This window comes from Calliphora vicina, chromosome 2 (assembly GCF_958450345.1).
Source record: "Calliphora vicina chromosome 2, idCalVici1.1, whole genome shotgun sequence".
NCBI lineage: Eukaryota > Metazoa > Arthropoda > Insecta > Diptera > Calliphoridae > Calliphora > Calliphora vicina.
Window position 1 is genome coordinate 82745651 of NC_088781.1, and position 19948 is coordinate 82765598.

Genomic DNA, 19948 nt, shown 5'->3' on the forward strand with positions numbered 1-19948 from the left:
CAATGGTACTATTTTATAATAATAAACCTAAAAAATTTAAATTAGGCACACATGATTCTGAATGAATTCACAAAAGGTGACTTTAGTGGTAACTTTCTTTTGCATTTTCTATAATAATGGACCCAGAAATATGAAATTAGACATTTACAATCAGATTCACAAAGGGAGACTTAATAGTACCATTTCACTCTTCTAATTGGGGTGGCGAAGCGCAGCGGGTCAGCTAGTATTGAATAAATTTGTTTCGAATTTCAACCTGATAACTATATTTGTAAAAAATTTATGAGGATTTTAGTGATTTTCGGGAGTGGACCTTATATGGGAGCTATGGCTAAATATGGACCGATATTCAAAAAATTCAGAAATATGATTACTGGATACAAATTACTGACCTGTGCGTTATTTCATTTTGATATCGATATGTTTTAAATATTTTTTAAGGTTAATATCTTTTTCGGAAATGGGCCTTATAGGGGAGCTATGACCAATTATCGGCCAATCTGCATACAATTTAGTACAGTGATTTCTATGTATATGAGTATTATTTTTGTCGAATTTTAGCATGATAAAGATATTTATAAGAGATTTATGAGTACTTAACTGATTTTCGGAAGTGGACCTTATATGGGAGCTATGGTCAAATATGGACCGATATTCACAAAATCCTGTAGTATGATTTCTAAGTATAAATTATGGATCTATGTAAAATTTTGTTTTGATATTGATATTTTTTAGATATTTATGTAGATTATTGTGTTTTTCGGAAGTGGTCCTTATATGGGAGCTATAACCAATTATCGGCCGATCTTCATAGAATTAGGTAAAGCGATTTTGGTATATATGGGGACTATTTATGACGAATTTCAACTTAATAGCGATATCTATAAGACATTTATGCTTATTTAAGTGATTTTCGGAAATGAACTTTATATGGGGGCGACGGTCAAATATGGGCCGATCGACAAAAAATTTGGGGTTGTAATTTTTTTAAGCACGAAACTTATTTCTCTTGAATTTTGTGTGGATACTGCAATTTTGTAGGCATTTACAGACCTAATAACCATATTTCGGGAAGAAAATTGTATGGGGGCTAGGAGAAATCATGGACCGATTCTTATAATTTTCGCCAGAGTTAGTCCCTTTAACATAAAAATAACGTGTGTGCAATTTTATGGTATTATCTGCAATATATTTGCACAAATAAGGAAAACTATGTTGAAATTATCAAGTTTTTTTTTAGGTTGTCTCACATTTTGGTTCATAACTCTGGTTCCACTGAACCGATTTTGCTGATTTTCAATACCAAACTGCTTAGGAGAACAATAAACATTTTTTTTGCAAGTCTACCAATTTGGTTTGCCTATTTTGGACGTGAGCGTGTTTTACACAGACAGACAGACAGACAGACAGACAGACAGACAGACAGACAGACAGACAGACAGACAGACAGACAGACAGACAGACAGACAGACAGACAGACAGACAGACAGACAGACAGACAGACAGACAGACAGACAGACAGACAGACAGACAGACAGACAGACAGACAGACAGACAGACAGACAGACAGACAGACAGACAGACATATATTTCTCAATGTTACACACGGAATGACAATCTTATATATACCCTCACTCACCACTTATGGTGGTGGAGGGTATAAAAACAATACGCCTGTGTTAAACACAACAACAACATCACAGTTAAACATGTATACACAAGCTTTAAATAAACCACAGAAAACAAATTCTAGTGAGAGCGCAAGTGTAATTAACACTAATAAAACCGTAAGTAGTAACAATGGTGCATCGAAGGGTGCCATTCCAAAGGATGTAAGAAATATAACCACAACAAAACCAGCAGTATTACCAGGTATGCTTAGATAGTATTAATAAAAGAATTTTAAGTCCACAAAAAAAGGAGACACTAACTACAAGTCCCTTGAATAATAATGGTTACGCGCTTTTGAGTGAAGATGACAATATTAAGTCTGTTAAAAATGGTAATTCTAATCAGAAACCATTAAAGCCACCACCAATTTTCCTTCGGGAACCTAGTTCCAATAATTTGGTAAAAATATTAATTGATCTTGTTGGAAAAAATAATTTCCACATCGTCCCAATAAGAAAAGGTGGTGTGCATGAAACGAAAATAGTCATATACACTGAGGAGGATTATGAAAAATATCTCAATATTTAAACGACGGCAAGAAAAATGTCTACACATATCAGCTGAAAAGTAGTAAGGGCCTTATAGTGGTCATAAGGGGTATAGAGTCCAGTGTAGAACCTAACGAAATCAAGGAGGCCCTGGAAGAATTGGGCTATAAAACGAAAGTAGTAATAAATATATTTAACACAGACAAAACTCCTCAACCAATGTTTAGAGTAGAGTTAGATCCAGATGATAAAAAACTAAAAGGGAATGAAACTCACCCAATATACTCTCTTCGTTATTTACTGAATCGCAGAACATCTACAGAGGAACCTCTCAAGCGAAACCGACCTGTCCAGTGTGGTTATTGTCAAGAGTTTGGACATACGAAAAATTATTGTACCCTACGCACTGTATGTGTTGCATGTTGAGACTTGCATTCTTCATCACAATGTGATATTATCAAAAAGGGTCTCAAAAAGAAATGTGGAAACTGTGGTCTCGACCATACGGCGAATTATCGGGGATGCCCAGTTTACAAAGAATTATTAAAAAGATTGTGAGTGAGGCGTCAACCAAAGAGAGATGACTTTTTTGTTCCATCTGCGGGTAACATAGATTTTCCTACACCAGTAAATTCAGTAGCCCGTAATAGTGAAAATAGGAACTCTACGACAATGAATGCAAATTTCACACAATTAAACACGGCTAAATCTGGAACCAACTCTTAAGCTGGTGTTTTGAAGTCAAAAAATAAGCAGCCTAATATACCCCAAAATACGGGAGGGTTAGAAAACCTGTTACAAGCGCTTACACAAAATATTACCTCTCTTAATCAAAACATGACTAACATAATGTCAACCATGCAAAACACAATACAAGAGCTTTTGGGAACGCAGAACCAAATGCTTTAAATCCTCCTATCAAAAAAATTAGTTTCTTGAAAGTTTGTTTTTGGAATGCAAATGGTTTGAACCAACATAAATCTGAGGTTTATAATTTTATGATAAGTAAAGACGTCGATGTGATGTTATAGATACAACTTTAATATTCCAGGATTTTCATTCCATAACACAAATCATCCCGACGGAAAAGCTCATGGTGGAACTGGTATCTTGATTAAAAGCTGTTTAAAACATTATGCCCTAGATGAATTTTCAAAAGAATATATGCAAGCAACTTCTATACGACTGGAATGTTTATTTGGAAATCTTACAGTGAGTTCAATGCCCCCCGATTTTCGATGACTAAGGACAAATTTGAAGAATTCTTTGAAACTCTAGGAGATCGTTTCCTGGCATGTGGTGATTACAATGCGAAACACACATACTGGGGTTCACGGCTAATTAACCGTAGAGGAAGACAGCTCTACAAAGCCCTAGTTGACAGTAAGAATTGTCTGGATGTCATATCCCCTGGCCAACCAACATACTGGCCTACTGATCCTAGGAAGATTCCTGACCTTATAGACTTTGCCATATCCAGAAATGTAGATCGAAATTCAATATATACGGAAATATATTATGATTTATCTTCCGACCATTCACCCGTAATAGTCACCTATTATGGGAAAAATATACCAAAATCTCCTGAAAATATTCCGTTTTACAAAACAAATTGGCTTAAATACAAAAAGTTCATCAGTAGCCATATCCACACTAGGGTGGCCCTTAATAAACGAAAGTTGGATTTTGGCCATTCTAACCCCCCAGTTTGGTGAACATTACTAAAAAAAATCATCCTGAAAAAATTTTATGTAAATCGGTTGGGCTGAAGTTTTGAGATGCATTTACAAGGGGAAAAAAATGCATTTTTTCAGTTTTTGTAAAAATTTTGCCATTAAAAAATTACTTTTGCAATTTAATTTAAAAGAATAGAAATGTGTGAAATTGGTCAAAAAATGTTAAAGTTATTAAAAATTCACCATTACAAGGGGAAAAAATGCATTTTTTTCAGTTTTTGTAAAAATTTTGCCATTAAAAAATTACTTTCGCAATTTGATTTAAAAGAATCGAAATGTGTATGTAATTGTCGTTCTAATGAGACATAAAAAACAGAAATTGGTCAAAAAATGTTAAAGTTATTAAAAATTCCCCAGGCCATTAACGTGTCTCAGGCAACTAGAACAAGAAAGGTAGGAACAAAATTAACATATTTTGATAAAAATTAAAATAAAAGCTAATTTTTACTTAAAATATGTCCATATTTACTTGTATATGAGTTTTTGTCTTCGTAGGATACCTTTAACCTATTCTTAGGTATGAACAAAAAAATACAATTTTTTTAAAGGCAATTTCAGAACTCCATTTTAAAATTTTTAAAAATTTTGTTAAACAAATTTCAGAATGTTTTCATCATCTCATTGGGATTTATTAAGAATATAATAGGGAATAAAAATGTGAAAAAATAATGAAAATATCTCTTATAGTTTTTCCGTACCTGCTATTTAAATTTTGAAATTTTCGAGAAAAACCAATTATTTGGCAATTTTTTTGGCGATTGAGCTCTATTTCCTTACTCTTATGAATTTTAAGCAAAACTTATTCAGAATATTATAGTCCAGATAATTCTAAATATACCCTGAAACTTTTACTAAAATCGGAAAATGTAAACCCTTAAATCGTGAAGGTCAAAAGTCAAATTTTTCAATATTTGGAATTTTTCATGGAGAGATAGCGAAATATTATTGGGACGATTTGAAACTTAAGAAAAATATAACATAAACTCTAGGGTTTATAATAACAGCACAAGAATGGAAATTAACGCTTAATGGCACTTGGGGTTAAAATGACCCCAAACTTTTAAAATCATAATTTTTTCTTATGGTTTTAGAAGTTTGGGATCATTTTAACCCCAAGTGCTATATAGGGTTAATTTAAATTTTTCTGCAGTTTTTGTAAATACATAACATTTCGAAATCATTCCAAGAGAAATTCCAAATATTGAAAAATTTACCTTTGACCTTCACGATTTAAGGGTTAGCGTTTTCCGATTTTAGTAAAAGTTTCAAAGTATATTTAGAATTATCTGGACTATAATATCCTGAATAAGTTTTGTTTAAAAGTCATAAGAGTAAGGAAATAGAGTTCATTCGCCAAATAATTGGTTTTCCTCGAAAATTTCAAAATTTAAATCGCAGGTACGGAAAAACTATAAGAGATATTTTCATAATTTTTTCACATTTTTATTCCCTATTATATTCTTAATAAATCCCAATGAGATGATCAAAAAATTCTGAAATTTGTTTAACAAAATTTCTAATAATATGAAAATGGAGTTTTGAAACTGCCCTTAAATTTTTTTGTTCATACCTAAGAATAGGTACCCTACGAAGACAAAAACTCATATACAAGTAAATGTGAGACAATATTAAGTCTGTCAAAAATGGTAATTCTAATCAGAAACCATTAAAGCCACCACCAATTTTCCTTCGGGAACCTAGTTCCAATAATTTGGTAAAAATATTAATTGATCTTGTTGGAAAAAATAATTTCCACATCGTCCAAATAAGAAAAGGTGGTGTGCATGAAACGAAAATAGTCATATACACTGAGGAGGATTATGAAAAATATCTCAATATTTAAACGACGGCAAGAAAAATGTCTACACATATCAGCTGAAAAGTAGTAAGGGCCTTATAGTGGTCATAAGGGGTATAGAGTCCAGTGTAGAACCTAACGAAATCAAGGAGGCCCTGGAAGAATTGGGCTATAAAACGAAAGTAGTAATAAATATATTTAACAGAGACAAAACTCCTCAACCAATGTTTAGAGTAGAGTTAGATCCAGATGATAAAAAACTAAAAGGGAATGAAACTCACCCAATATACTCTCTTCGTTATTTACTGAATCGCAGAATATCTACAGAGGAACCTCTCAAGCGAAACCGACCTGTCCAGTGTGGTTATTGTCAAGAGTTTGGACATACGAAAAATTATTGTACCCTACGCACTGTATGTGTTGCATGTTGAGACTTGCATTCTTCATCACAATGTGATATTATCAAAAAGGGTCTCAAAAAGAAATGTGGAAACTGTGGTCTCGACCATACGGCGAATTATCGGGGATGCCCAGTTTACAAAGAATTATTAAAAAGATTGTGAGTGAGGCGTCAACCAAAGAGAGATGACTTTTTTGTTCCATCTGCGGGTAACATAGATTTTCCTACACCAGTAAATTCAGTAGCCCGTAATAGTGAAAATAGGAACTCTACGACAATGAATGCAAATTTCACACAATTAAACACGGCTAAATCTGGAACCAACTCTTAAGCTGGTGTTTTGAAGTCAAAAAATAAGCAGCCTAATATACCCCAAAATACGGGAGGGTTAGAAAACCTGTTACAAGCGCTTACACAAAATATTACCTCTCTTAATCAAAACATGACTAACATAATGTCAACCATGCAAAACACAATACAAGAGCTTTTAAGAGCGCAGAACCAAATGCTTCAAATCCTCCTATCAAAAAAATGAGTTTCTTGAAAGTTTGTTTTTGGAATGCAAATGGTTTGAACCAACATAAATATTATGATAAGTAAAGACGTCGATGTGATGTTAATTTCTGAGACACACCTTACGAATAGATACAACTTTTATATTCCAGGATTTTCATTCCATAACACAAATCATCCCGACGGAAATGCTCATGGTGGAACTGGTATCTTGATTAAAAGCCGTTTAAAACATTATGCCCTAGATGAATTTTCAAAAGAATATATGCAAGCAACTTCCATACGACTGGAATGTTTATTTGGAAATCTTACAGTGAGTTCAATATATTGCCCCCCACGATTTTCGATGACGTGTCTCAGGCAACTAGAACAAGAAAGGTAGGAACAAAATTAACATATTTTGGTAAATATTAAAATAAAAGCTAATTTTTACTTAAAATATGTCCATATTTACTTGTATATGAGTTTTTGTCTTCGTAGGATACCTTTAACCTATTCTTAGGTATGAACAAAAAATAAATTTTTTTTAAAGGCAATTTCAAAACTCCATTTTAAAATTTTTAAAAATTTTGTTAAACTAATTTCAGAATTTTGTTGATAATCTCATTGGGATTTATTAAGAATATAATAGGGAATAAAAATGTGAAAAAATTATGAAAATATCTCTTAAGTTTTTCCGTACCTGCGATTTAAAATTTTGAAATTTTCGAGAAAAACTAATTATTATATACAAGTAAATATGGACATATTTTAAGTAAAAATGAGCTTTTATTTTAATATTTATCAAAATATGTTAATTTTGTTCCAAAATGGTGGACTAAGGAACTTCAAGTTCAGAGGTCGACGGTTAGGAAATCTTTTAATAGGGCAAAGCTCACTGGATTACAAGGAGACTGGAACAACTACAAGGTGTGCTTCAATAAATACAAGGGAGATCTGAAAAGAGCGAAGCGGACTTCATGGAGGAATTATTGTGAATCCGTTGATAGCGTCAGTAAGATGTCAAGATTTCGGAGAATTTTATCCAAAGACCCAAAGGTCATAGGGTATATTCAAAGAGCTGATAACTCATGGACGGAATCTAGCTCGGAAACACTCTCCCTGCTTATGGAAACACACTTTCCTGGTTGTGAAGGTATAGGCACTAGGGCTGAAGATCAGGGGGCTAACATGCCTGAGGGAACTAGTCATGACTCTAGACAAATTGAGGGAATAGTCACTAGGGAAAAACTAGCCTGGGCGGTAAAATCTTTCGACCCGTATAAATCACCGGGTCCGGATGGAGTATTTCCGGCGATGCTGTGTAATATCCCGGATACGGCATTATTCCTTTTGGCGGATATCTTCAAGGCCTGTCTCAGTAGGAGGTATCTGCCGCGTGGGTGGAGAGAGGTCAAGGTTGTTTTCATACCTAAGGCCATCCACTCGAAACCAAAGGATTTTAGACCTATTAGCCTATCGTCTTTTCTTTTGAAGACATTAGAAAGACTGATAGATCTACATCTAAGGAGCAATATAGATACCCATCTCATTAGCAACGCTCAACATGCCTACCTCAAGGGTAAGTCCGTTGAGAGTGCGCTTCATGAAGTGGTCGGTTGTATAGAGCACAGTCTGAAGCATAGGGAATATACTTTAGCTGCGTTTCTTGATATAGAAGGCGCCTTTAACAACATCAGGACAGAGGCAATTAGGAACTCGTTAGTAGAACTTGGGGTCAACGACTTTCTAGTGAGTTGGATAATCTTAATGCTGGAAAGCAGGATTATCAACTCAACCCTAGGGGACGATGTGATCAGAAGACGGGTTACCAGAGGTACACCACAAGGTGGAGTTCTTTCTCCTCTGCTGTGGCTACTGGCGGTTAATCCTATTCTCAGGACCTTCGAATCAAGGGTAGGAAGATAGTCGCCTATGCGGATGACGTGGTGATCCTGATTAAGGGAAAATTTCTCTCAACTATCAGTGACATCATGCAGGAGTCGCTTGGCGATCTCTCATCCTGGGCAAAGACTAACGGGCTGGGTGTAAACCCATCAAAGACAGAATTGGTGTTGTTTACTAGGAAGTATAAGGTAGAGAACTTCAAATTGCCGAAACTAGACGGCGTTGAGCTGAGTTTATCAGGGGGAGCCAAGTATTTAGGAACCTTCCTTGACAATAAACTGTCATGGAAAATAAATACGCAGGAAAGATTGAAAAGGGGCCTTAATGCCTACTATACATGTAGGAACTCAATTGGCAAGAACTGGGGCTTGCGACCTAGTATGGTTAATTGGATCTACACTTCTGTTGTTAGACCTATTATTACTTATGGCTGCACAGTGTGGTGGGAGGCAATGAGGAAACGTAGCTACAGGGCTATACTCAACAAGGCTCAAAGATGTGCATGTCTGGGTATCACAGGTGCCCTAGGCAACACCCCGCAGGCGGCGTTGGATATAATCCTGAACCTACTACCCATTGAGACATATGTTGAAAGTGTGGCAGCAAGGAACTTACTCAGACTATCGGAGTCTTCCTTGGTGAAACCCTTGCGGATAGGACACACTATGATACTGTATGAAGCCGGTCTTGTTAGTCAGACCATTATTCCATCTGGAATCTCTGACTATAAGGTCGCGACCTTCAACTTTGGTGCTTCACCCCCAGTAGAATTCCCCACTAGGGATAAGTGGGCTGGATCCGATCAACTGTTTGATGGGTGCGCAGTTTTCACAGACGGTTCCAAAATGGATTCTGGTACAGGGGCCGGGGTTTATTTGGTCGATCAAGACATCAAGCGCTCATATAGACTCTCTAACGAGTGTAGCGTCTTCCAGGCAGAGATCTTCGCGATCTGGAAAGCCACAGAGTTGATAGGGACACACATCAATAGGTGGGCTGTAGTGACAATATATGTAGACAGTCAGGCGGCACTGAAGGCCTTGGAATGTCATTTAGTACACTCCAACCTAGTAGAGGACTGTAGGAGAGCTCTGGAAGAGCTATTGGTACACTACTCAGTGAGATTGTGTTGGGTGCCAGGGCACTGTGATATACAGGGTAACGAGGTAGCAGATGAACTTGCTAGACATGGTTCTGATCTGGACCATGACACTAGGGAACGGGCTGTCAGACCACCCATTTGTCACTACTACAGGGTAATCTACGAAAGATTCCGGGACTGCACGAATCAATCCTGGTGCAATAGAACAGATTGCAAAGTGTCCAGGGCCTTATGGCTAAGACTGAATGCGAATGCGACTGGAACACTGTTAGAGTTGGATAGGTACAATCTCAGGATTCTAGTAGGAGTGATAACCGGTCATTGCTCAATTGGAGCCTTTAAGGGAAAATGGGATATTGGCACACAGGACTTCTGTAGAGTATGTGGGGATGCAGAGGAGATAGAGACAGTAGAGCACATTATGTGCAACTGTCCTATGCTACAAGGTCACAGACTTAAATAGCTAGGAAATAGATTTCTGGACGAACTTGGTAGTGTTGCTGGCTGCAAACTAAGCAACATACTGGGTTTCATTAAGGGAATAGGGTGGCTATTTAAGGGACGTTCTACGGCAGGTCCAAATCCGTAAAAAGACTTATCTTTCCTTTCTTTTCTTCTTCTTTTTATCAGACGGAATTTTGGACTTCTTTTTGCTTACTCTAATGCTATTATCTTTATCTATCTCTATTGAAGGGAATCACAATGGACCTCAAGGTCTCCGGGTGGAAGTACACTCAATGTACACCCTTCCAAACCTAACCTAACCTAGCTATAATCGTGCTTTCTGTATTGTTTTCTGCGATCATTAGACTAGGCGTTTTCCCAACTAATTGGAAAATTGCTCAGATCATGATACCTAAACCAGGAAAAGATTTAACAATGCCGTCTTCATACAAACCTATAAGTCTACTGCCAGGCATATCAAAGTTATTTGAGAAAATATTGCAATGTAAAATTATGCCATACATAAATAACCAAACTATTATCCCAGTTCATCAATTTGGTTTTCGTGAACAACATGGAACCATTGAACAAGTTAATCGATTGACTGGAGAGATTAGAAAATCTTTTGAAAATAAAAAATACTGCTGTGCTATCTTTTTGGACATCGCCCAGGCCTTCGACAAGGTGTGGCATAAGGGGTTGATTCACAAAGTTAAGTGTCTACTTCCACCAAGTACGCATCGATTGCTGGAGTCATACATATCAGACCGAGTTTTAGAGTGAAATATTGCGATTATGTAACAGGAAATTATGAAATTAAAGCTGGTGTTCCACAGGGAAGTGTTCTCGGACCAACACTTTATTTGATATATACTTCTGACTTGCCTGTGTGTGATAGACTTACCAACAACATTCGCTGATGATACGGCAATACTTAGCTCACATTCAGATCCGCAGGTAGCTTCTACGAAATTGGCCAATTATCTGAGACTCGTGGAGATATGGTTGAATAACTGGAGAATACGAGTAAATGAACTCAAAAGTAAACACATCACATTTACTCTCAGAAGCGGTGATTGTCCACCTATCACACTAAATAACATAAACATTCCACAGACAGATACTGTCACATACCTTGGTATTCACTTGGATAGACGACTTACTTGGCGTCGTCATATAGAAGCCAAGAGACTTCACATGAAGTTAAGAGCCTCTAGCCATCACTGGTTACTCAATCACCAATCAAAATTAAGCCTTGACTATAAAGTCATCCTGTATAAATGTGTTTTAAAACCAATCTGGACGTATGGAATCCAGTAATTCCAGTATTGAACTTATACAGAGGGCACAATCGAGAATTCTTAGGACAATGACAGGTGCACCTTGGTACATAAGAAATGAGAACATCCATAGAGACCTACAAGTACCGTTAGTTAAAGATGAATTCAAGAATGTCCGTGAGAAATACATCATGAAATTGTGGAACCACCCGAACCCGCTTGCAAGACATCTCACACAGACCCAAACAAGATCAAGGCTTCGTAGAGCCGATCTACCACCCCGCTAAGATGTGGCCCATATCAACGCTCCCGTCAGAGAGCATTTAGTTTTAATTTTAGTTATAAGATTTTATTACTTATTGTCAGGCCTAAGTAAGGCAGATTCAATAAATAAACGTTAAAAAAAAATGGCGTCCATGCGGCGATTATAGATCGTTAAATCGTATAACCGTTCCAGACAGATATCCTATACCATTTGTGACAGATTTTACATCAAATCTGGCAGGTAATTCAATTGCTGAATTCACAAAACCCATGTATCGAGTGTATTGAGTGTATTATTGTATTAGAATGCAATAGTGTAAGCTTATTGTTGAAAATTTTCATACAAAAATTAAATACACTTATAGACTTTTATTTTGTATGTTTTTAAAAAGTTGTATTGGTTTACAGCTATAAATTTCTCTGAGCACACATATACGGGTATATGTGAGAGAGTAATTTGAAAAAAATGAGAGTCGGTAGACTTGTTATACATACTACGCTTTCAAAAACATTCATACAATATACAACTAATAAACAAAAATTGTATTTAATACAAGATACACGATACAAATTGTTGTGAATTCAGCAAATATTTACAAAACTTGATTTAGTCAAGGAATATCATCAAATACCAGTAAACCCAACTGATATAAAAAAAACTGCAATTATCACACCTTTTGGCCTATTCGCATACCTTAAAATGCCATTCGGTTTGCGTAATTCCGCTCAAAGTTTTCAAAGATGGATGGACGATATTTGTCGTGATTTAAATTTTATATATGTATACATTGATGATATTCTAGTGGCGTCAAGATCTAAAGAAAAACACTTAAAACATTTAGAGATATTGTTCAGGCGTTTAAACGACAATGGAGTAATTATAAATCCAAGCAAATGTTTATTCGGAGTATCTGAATTAGACTTTTTAGGATATCATATATCCGCTGAAGGTATTAAACCAATGCAATCAAAAATTCAAGCAATTCTTAAGACTCAAAAACCAATTATAGTGGAACAGCTTCGTAGGTTCCTAGCAACAACCAACTATTATCGAAGATTTATGCCACATGCTGCACATCACCAAATTAAGCTAAATAAATTTCTAAAAGGATGTAAAAAAAAAGACAAGAGAAAAATCAAATGGACTATTAGACAGAAGAAGCATTTGAATTAATAAAAACTGATTGCGCATCAAACTGCTGCTTTGCTATCATATCCTACTTATTGAATACAAACACGGATGTAATAGTGGTGTCAGAAGTGGGATTGTATTGAAATGGAGCAGGGACAATTAAATACGATAATTGGATCACTAGCTGATGCAATACGTGCAGAACAATCCCCACATTCCTCGACAACGGAAAACAGGCTACAGTCGTCTAGGACTCCATCCTTTGCTATGGACGAATATAAAAATATGGAAGGCTCCTTAGTGCGTGATTATTTTGTCAGATTCGACTGGGCGCTGCACAGTGGTCAAGGGCGGCATTAATTAATTTTTTTTATGTCTTCATGTACCAAAAGTATTAGGCTTATATCTTTATTATTTATTGACCTAAGTGAATGCGTTTGAAATGTCCGTATTATATATGCTACCTTTTATCGCTTCATGCTTTTAAAATACTCTTGTAATGACATAATGATTTTTTTTATACAATTGGATGTTATAAATGATATATATGCAAATAAAACAAATTTTGAAAATTATCTCCAACGACCTCTAGCCCGAGACTTATATAAAATTAAAACTAGAAGTATCAGCTAACACTTATTAAAAATTCAGCTGCCCATTTTTGCCCCTAAGCAATTCCGGTATAAAAAACTAAAAAAAGTTAGGAAAAATTTGCTTCACAGGCATGTTATTGCGCATGCAATAACAGCTTTTTTTAAAAAAATAATTCGTTATCTCGGGAACTATTGGCGATATTATTACGAAATTTCACATGGTTGGAGATGAGGTGTTTTCCAGTTGATTCCTAGTTGTTCAGTTTTCTAGGGGTAATGGGGGCCAGTATGTGGACCCTCAAATTTGGAAACCTCGGGTCTCAAATTTTTAAAAAAATCGCCAAAAATCAATTTATCCGAATGAGCTGAAATTTTTTTTGTACTTGAGAAGATATACTGAAAATACGCTTAGATGTGTAGGTTATCTATATTAAGAAATATTTAGATTTATTGATTTATTTTTTTTTATTTTTGCTCGATCTTTTTTTGGTATTTAGTTATGGCGGGCCTACGGAGGGTCGAAATTCTAAATAATATAAAAACAACTTGGTAACAGTTATGTCGTCCCTATAAAAAGTTACATGCATCCAAATTTGGAACATGTAAAACCCAAAAAAAAATAATTATAATATGGTGATTTTCTATCAAGAAAAATATAAAATTTGAATTAATGTAAAATTTCAACGGTTAAAGATATCATAACAAAATTTGGAACTAATATAGACTCAAATGTCCTTAAATCAATGGCATTATAATTTTTTACATTTTTTATTTTGAAATACCGAAATTCCTGAAACGGGGAAAATGTGTTCCAAAAACTGAGTTTTTTTTTAGAAAACTGCCTACTGTGAGGTTATTTACCGTGTGATAGTAAAAAAACTTTGCAGGTATTTAAGAAACATATAGAGCTATACTAATGTGGAACTATTTTGAGGATCAATGCTTTGCCTTCTTAAATTTTTTTTACTCAAACCAAAATTTTTATCAACAATATAGCAGATTTTGTTCCCAATATACCGAATTATTGCCAAAAAAATACGTTTCTGAACCACTGTGCGCTGCAACTAAGCAAGATATCTGAAAGTGAATACCATAATTATGCTCGTGTCCATATGGGTGGTGAACTGAACACAGCGCTTAGTATTTTAATCAGTCCGAGACAGCCTAAGGATCTTACATATGACGAGATTAAGCTTATATTATCAGAACATTTCGACGGCAAGAGAAACATATTTGCGGAGAGCTTTAAATTTCGACAAGTATGACAAGAATATGGTGAATCTTTGGCGGCGTTTTTTCTACGTTTTTGCGAGTATGGAACATCTCTGGATAGAATGTTAATTGAGCAAATGATTTTTGGACTAGAATCACGGTCGATTTGTGATGATATTATTGCTAGAAAACCCGGAAAATTTTCAGATTCGTATGAAATTGCTTATTCCAGAGAATTGACTCAACGCTCAACTAACGCTGTGAACACAGGTGACAGTAATACCACAGAACCCACATGTAAGTTGGGTTATACACCAGTTAAGACTAAGAACGAGAATCGAGCCAGAACAAGTACTACAACAACTACCAAATGCTACGGGTGTGGTGGTCAACATCTACGACGGGATTGTAAATTTAAAAATGCTAAATGTTTTTCGTGCGGTAAATTGGGCCATATAGGCAAAGTGTGCAAGGCGAGTTTAAAACAAGTATCGGAATCGGCAGGTGATGATAATGAGATGGTGCAGCTTATAAATCAAGTTGGCATCGTGAAAACGACCGGCGCAGTGGCAAAGAAGATTATCACTGTAAATCTTAATGGTGAAAATGTCGATATGAAATTAGATACAGGTGCGCCGTACAGTGTCATGTGCATTAGGAATTTCAATGCCCTTGGTGAAAGACTTGTGCTTGGAAAATCAGATCGGCAATTTTCTAGTTGTACGGGCCAAAGATTGGATTGTATTGGAAAGGCAATAGTGAATGTAACCTTTGGAAAAACAAGTCGTAGATTGAATTTGTATATTGTGAATGACAATGTTGACACGTTATGTGTTCGCGAGTGGATTGTTCATTTTTCTCGAGATATAAATTTCATTGTGCTATTCGACACAAATATTCGGAGTAATTCTAGTGAGCTTAACTTGGTTTCATCTACTGAGCGAAATATGAATACAATTTCGGTTCAAACTTCTATCTTGACTACTGAACAACAACGTCGGTTATAACAACTGTTAACACGGAACGATATAGTATTTGATAAGATCGCTGGGACTTTTAAGGGTCCGGCTGTTAAAGTTCATCTTAAGCCAGATGCTAAACCGATTTTCGCAAGACCTAGAGAAATTCCATTTGCGTTAAGGGATGCTTATGCTAAGGAAATAGACGCTAAAATTTCTGCGGGTTTTTACAGGAAAGTGGAGTTTTCGGAGTGGGCTTCCACAACACACATCGTAATTAAAAAGAACGGAGGTATAAGAATTACTGGCAATTACAAGCCAACTATTAACCCGCAAATGGTGATAGATGAGCACCCCATTCCGAAAACTGAGGATATTTTCAATAAAATGAAAGGTGCCGGCCGTGTTCGCATATTGATGTGACAGATGCTTATAGTCATTTGGTCGTGGACGAGGAGTTTGCTCATGTCCTAACTCTCAACACTCCAACACATGGGCTGATACGTCCAACCCGTGCTGTATATGGCTCGGCGAATATACCAGCTATATGGCAACGTACAATGGAGACAGTCTTACAGGATATACCAAATATTTTGAATTTTTTCGATGATATTCTAATTTACGCTGACAATTTAGATAAACTTTTTAGAACATTGGAGATTACGCTGGAGAGACTACGAAGTCTTGGTTTTAAGTTGAATAAGCCGAAATGTGTTTTTGCCGCTTCATCAATTGAGTTTTTGGGCCATAAGATAGATGCTCAGGGAATACATAAATCCAATAAACATATAGATGCTATATTACAGTAGGAAAAACCCAATACTATGGATGACTTGCAGTTATTTTTAGGTAAGGCATCCTATTACTCTAACTTCATACCGGATTTATCAACCCTGGAAAGACCACTACGGGACATTATTAGGAGCGGTAAATTTTTCTGGTCTAAGGGGTCAGACGAAGCTTATGGGAAAATTAGGAATATTCTGGTTTCGCCTCAAATGTTAATGCCGTATGATCCTGACTTGCCGCTTATTTTGGCAACGGACGCAAGCAAAACAGGACTGGGTGCTGTACTTTCCCATCGTTTACAAGGTAACCAAGAGCGACCAATTGCATAAACAAGCCGCACCATGACCGCAACGGAACAGAAATATCCACAGATGAATAAAGAGGCTTTAGCAATTGTTTGGGCAGTGCAGAAATGTTTCAAATATCTATATGCTAGACACTTGACTTTGATAACGGATCATAAGCCCCTAGTGCAAATACTGCAACCGAGCAGGTCCCTACCGGTGTTGTGCATATCCCGCATGGCAAACTATGAAGACTTCCTTTCCAATTTCGATTTCAACGTAATCCATAAAAGTTCAAAAGAGAATGCTAACGCTGACTATCTGTCACGCATAAGGATGTATACTGCAAATTCTGGTATAGTCAATGAAGTGAGCTCTACTCTAACAGACTGTGAATACGATGAATTTGACAATTTTATAATCAGGCAAATTAACCAACTTCCTTTAACTGCAGTACGTATAGCCCAAGAGACTAAGAAGGATGACCACCTGGGGAAAATGTTGAAATTATTAGAGTGGTAAGTGCTTGGCTGGATATGGTTTTAAATCGCCAGAAGTGAACTACAAACTGTCAGCTGGATGTTTGATTTTTGATCAATGCCCTTAATGATAGTGTCCGATAATGGAACGAATTTTTCTTCAGTGGAATTCAATACTTTTTTGACGAATGTAGGCGTTAAGTACCATAAGTATACGGCTCCTTATCATCCCTCTACAAACGGGCAAACAGAACGATATGTGCAAACGGTGAAAAATGCACTTTATGCAATGTGCACAACCAAGGAGACCTTACGGGGAAATTTAAATGAATTCTTGAGACAATATAGAAATGCACCACATTATACCACGGGTCAGTCGCCAGCTCAACTATTTTTAGGACGTCAACTTCACACGCGCTTGGGCCTATTAAGACCGGAAGATGTTAACATTAAGGTTTCATCCCAACAATACCTTAAATCAAACAATGAATATAGACAGTTCGAGAAGGATGAGTTAGTAGACTTCCTGTCCGGAAACCCACGATTATGCAAATGGCTAAGGGGAAAAGTTAACAAACGTTTGGGTGACATACATTATGAGATACTGTTCCAAGGGAAATACTACAAACGTCACGTCGATCAGATTCGTAGTAGAGGTGATAAGAGTGCACCAGAACTGGGAACATCTAACATACTTCCAGTAGGGAACTCAGATTATAATGTATCCAGTTATACTAATGAAAGACATCTACACAATCAACCTGAAACTCATCAACGTTCGAACCGAGATGATACACCAATGAACGGATCGAGCACCGAGGAACAACAAAGTCAATATTTTGCTACTTCGTCGGCTGCATCTGGATTTAAAGGATTTACTTCTACACCTTCAATAACCTTCAGGCCGGTCGGCATCTACACCAAATGTGGGGGCCCCACAGCGGGAGTGTGACCTGCGCCGCTCAAGCAGAGTCCGCAGGCCTAGAGTTTTGTTCTCCCCATGAGGGGAAGAAATGTTATATATGCAGTATTTACAACACTTTTATTTTAAATGTTAATGGCAACCCTCTCATTTTATTATTATTATTAGAACATGTTTTGTTTAGTTTTGAATTGTCTGTGTAACTGAATTTTACTTCTTATAATTGATTTCTAATAAAGACAAATATCCACTTATTAAAATTGAAGTACGTGTTTTATGATTACTTATTGAATACAAACACGGATGTAATAGCAACCTATGCGAGTGTCAATCATTTTAGATTTATGTTAGAAGGGCGCAATTTCACGATATATACAGATCACAAACCACTTATATTCGCTTTTAAACAGAAACCTGATCCGGTTCTGAGAATGTAGTGGCAGATTATTTATCTAGATCTAGTGAGATAGATTTAATCAATTACGACAGTATGGCTGATCAACAAAATAAAGACGATGAATTGAAATAAATTCTTAATGACCCAAAAACAACTCAATTGAAATTAATTTTAATCAATATACCAGGGTCAAACAAAAGTATTTACTGTGATATATCTAAACAGAAGTCACGACCATATGTCTGCAAAAACCAAAGGTTAGATATATTCAAACAACTCCATGGTTTATGCCATCCTGGAGTGCGTGCGTCCCATATCCGTTTCGTTTGGCCGTCAATGAATCGAGATATTGGTGAAATGGTACGACAATGTGAACAATGCCAAAAAGCCAAAATTATAAACACGTGAAGTCTCCGATAGGAGTTTTCCCAATTGTTTCAGAACGTTTCACCGAAGTTCATTTCGACTTAGTAGGACCTCTACCTCCAACAGACAGATTCACTAGGTGGCCTGAAGCCATACCAATAGAAAATATTTCTGCATACCAATAGAAAATATTTCTACGTATGTGACACGTTTTACACCTGTTGGATATCTAGATATGGATGTCCGAATAAAATAGTTTCAGATCGTGGACGACAATTTACGTCAAATGTCTTTTATGAACTAGCTCAATTTATAGGGGCTCAACATATTACAACGGTACCGTTAACATAACCAAAGTAACGGTATAGTTGTAAGAATAGGTCGCACATTAAAAGCTGCCATAACATGTCACAATACTCATTCATGGACAAAAATTTTGCCAACTGTTCTTCTTGGAATGAGAACAGCACACAAAATATCTCTATGGCGAAAATCTAAAATTACCCGGTCAATTTTTCTGAGATGTTAAAGAAAAACAATCTGCGTCCAATCTATATACAGTGCCGAACTTAAGTATTGGCACAGGATGCTCATTGTACTTTAAGGTCGATTTAAAGGCCATATTTTTGACATTTTTAATAAAAAAATATATTTATCAGATAGATTGATGAATTTCCTACAAAATACCACCAACTTTATTTCAACAATTTTGCAATATTATTTACTAATAATAAAAAGACGAAAAATTCCCCAATTCCGTCGAACAAAACTATTGGCACACTTAACCAGATTCTTCAAATTTTATCAATCTATCCACTTTTTGTTCATAGAAAATGCCATTTTATCTTCTTTTATTTAACAGTTTTCGTTTATAAAACTGTTAATGTCAATTTGTAAAAAATTTGCACAATAATTATCAATTTTGCTGAAAATAGCTAACAAAAAAAGGAAACAACAGAATCTGAGCGCAAAATCATTTTTCACTTGCACAATCAAGGAAAATCGTATGCTGAGATTGTAGAGATTATGGAAAGGAGTCGTTTTACAATTCGGAGTATCGTGCAACGTTTTAAGGGAGCATCAACAATTGAAAGTGCTAAACATACAAGTCGTCTAGATCCTTAAGTGAGCGTAAATGCAGCCATATAATCAAAAAGGTCAAGTTATGTTCAAAAATATCTTTAGCAAAGGTTGCTGCAGAGATTAAAGAAGAGTTTGGGAAAGAAGTTCAC

At 36.1% G+C, this 19948-nt stretch overlaps 1 protein-coding gene and 1 pseudogene across 1 annotated transcript in view; one reads left to right on the plus strand and one right to left on the minus strand.

Moving 5' to 3' along the window:
• Positions 1-19948, minus strand: part of LOC135951125 (BLOC-1-related complex subunit 8 homolog) — a 404862-nt gene that overhangs the window by 346873 nt on the left and 38041 nt on the right. The gene's annotated exons all lie outside the window — the stretch shown is intronic.
• Positions 14421-15902, plus strand: LOC135952602 (uncharacterized; annotated as a pseudogene).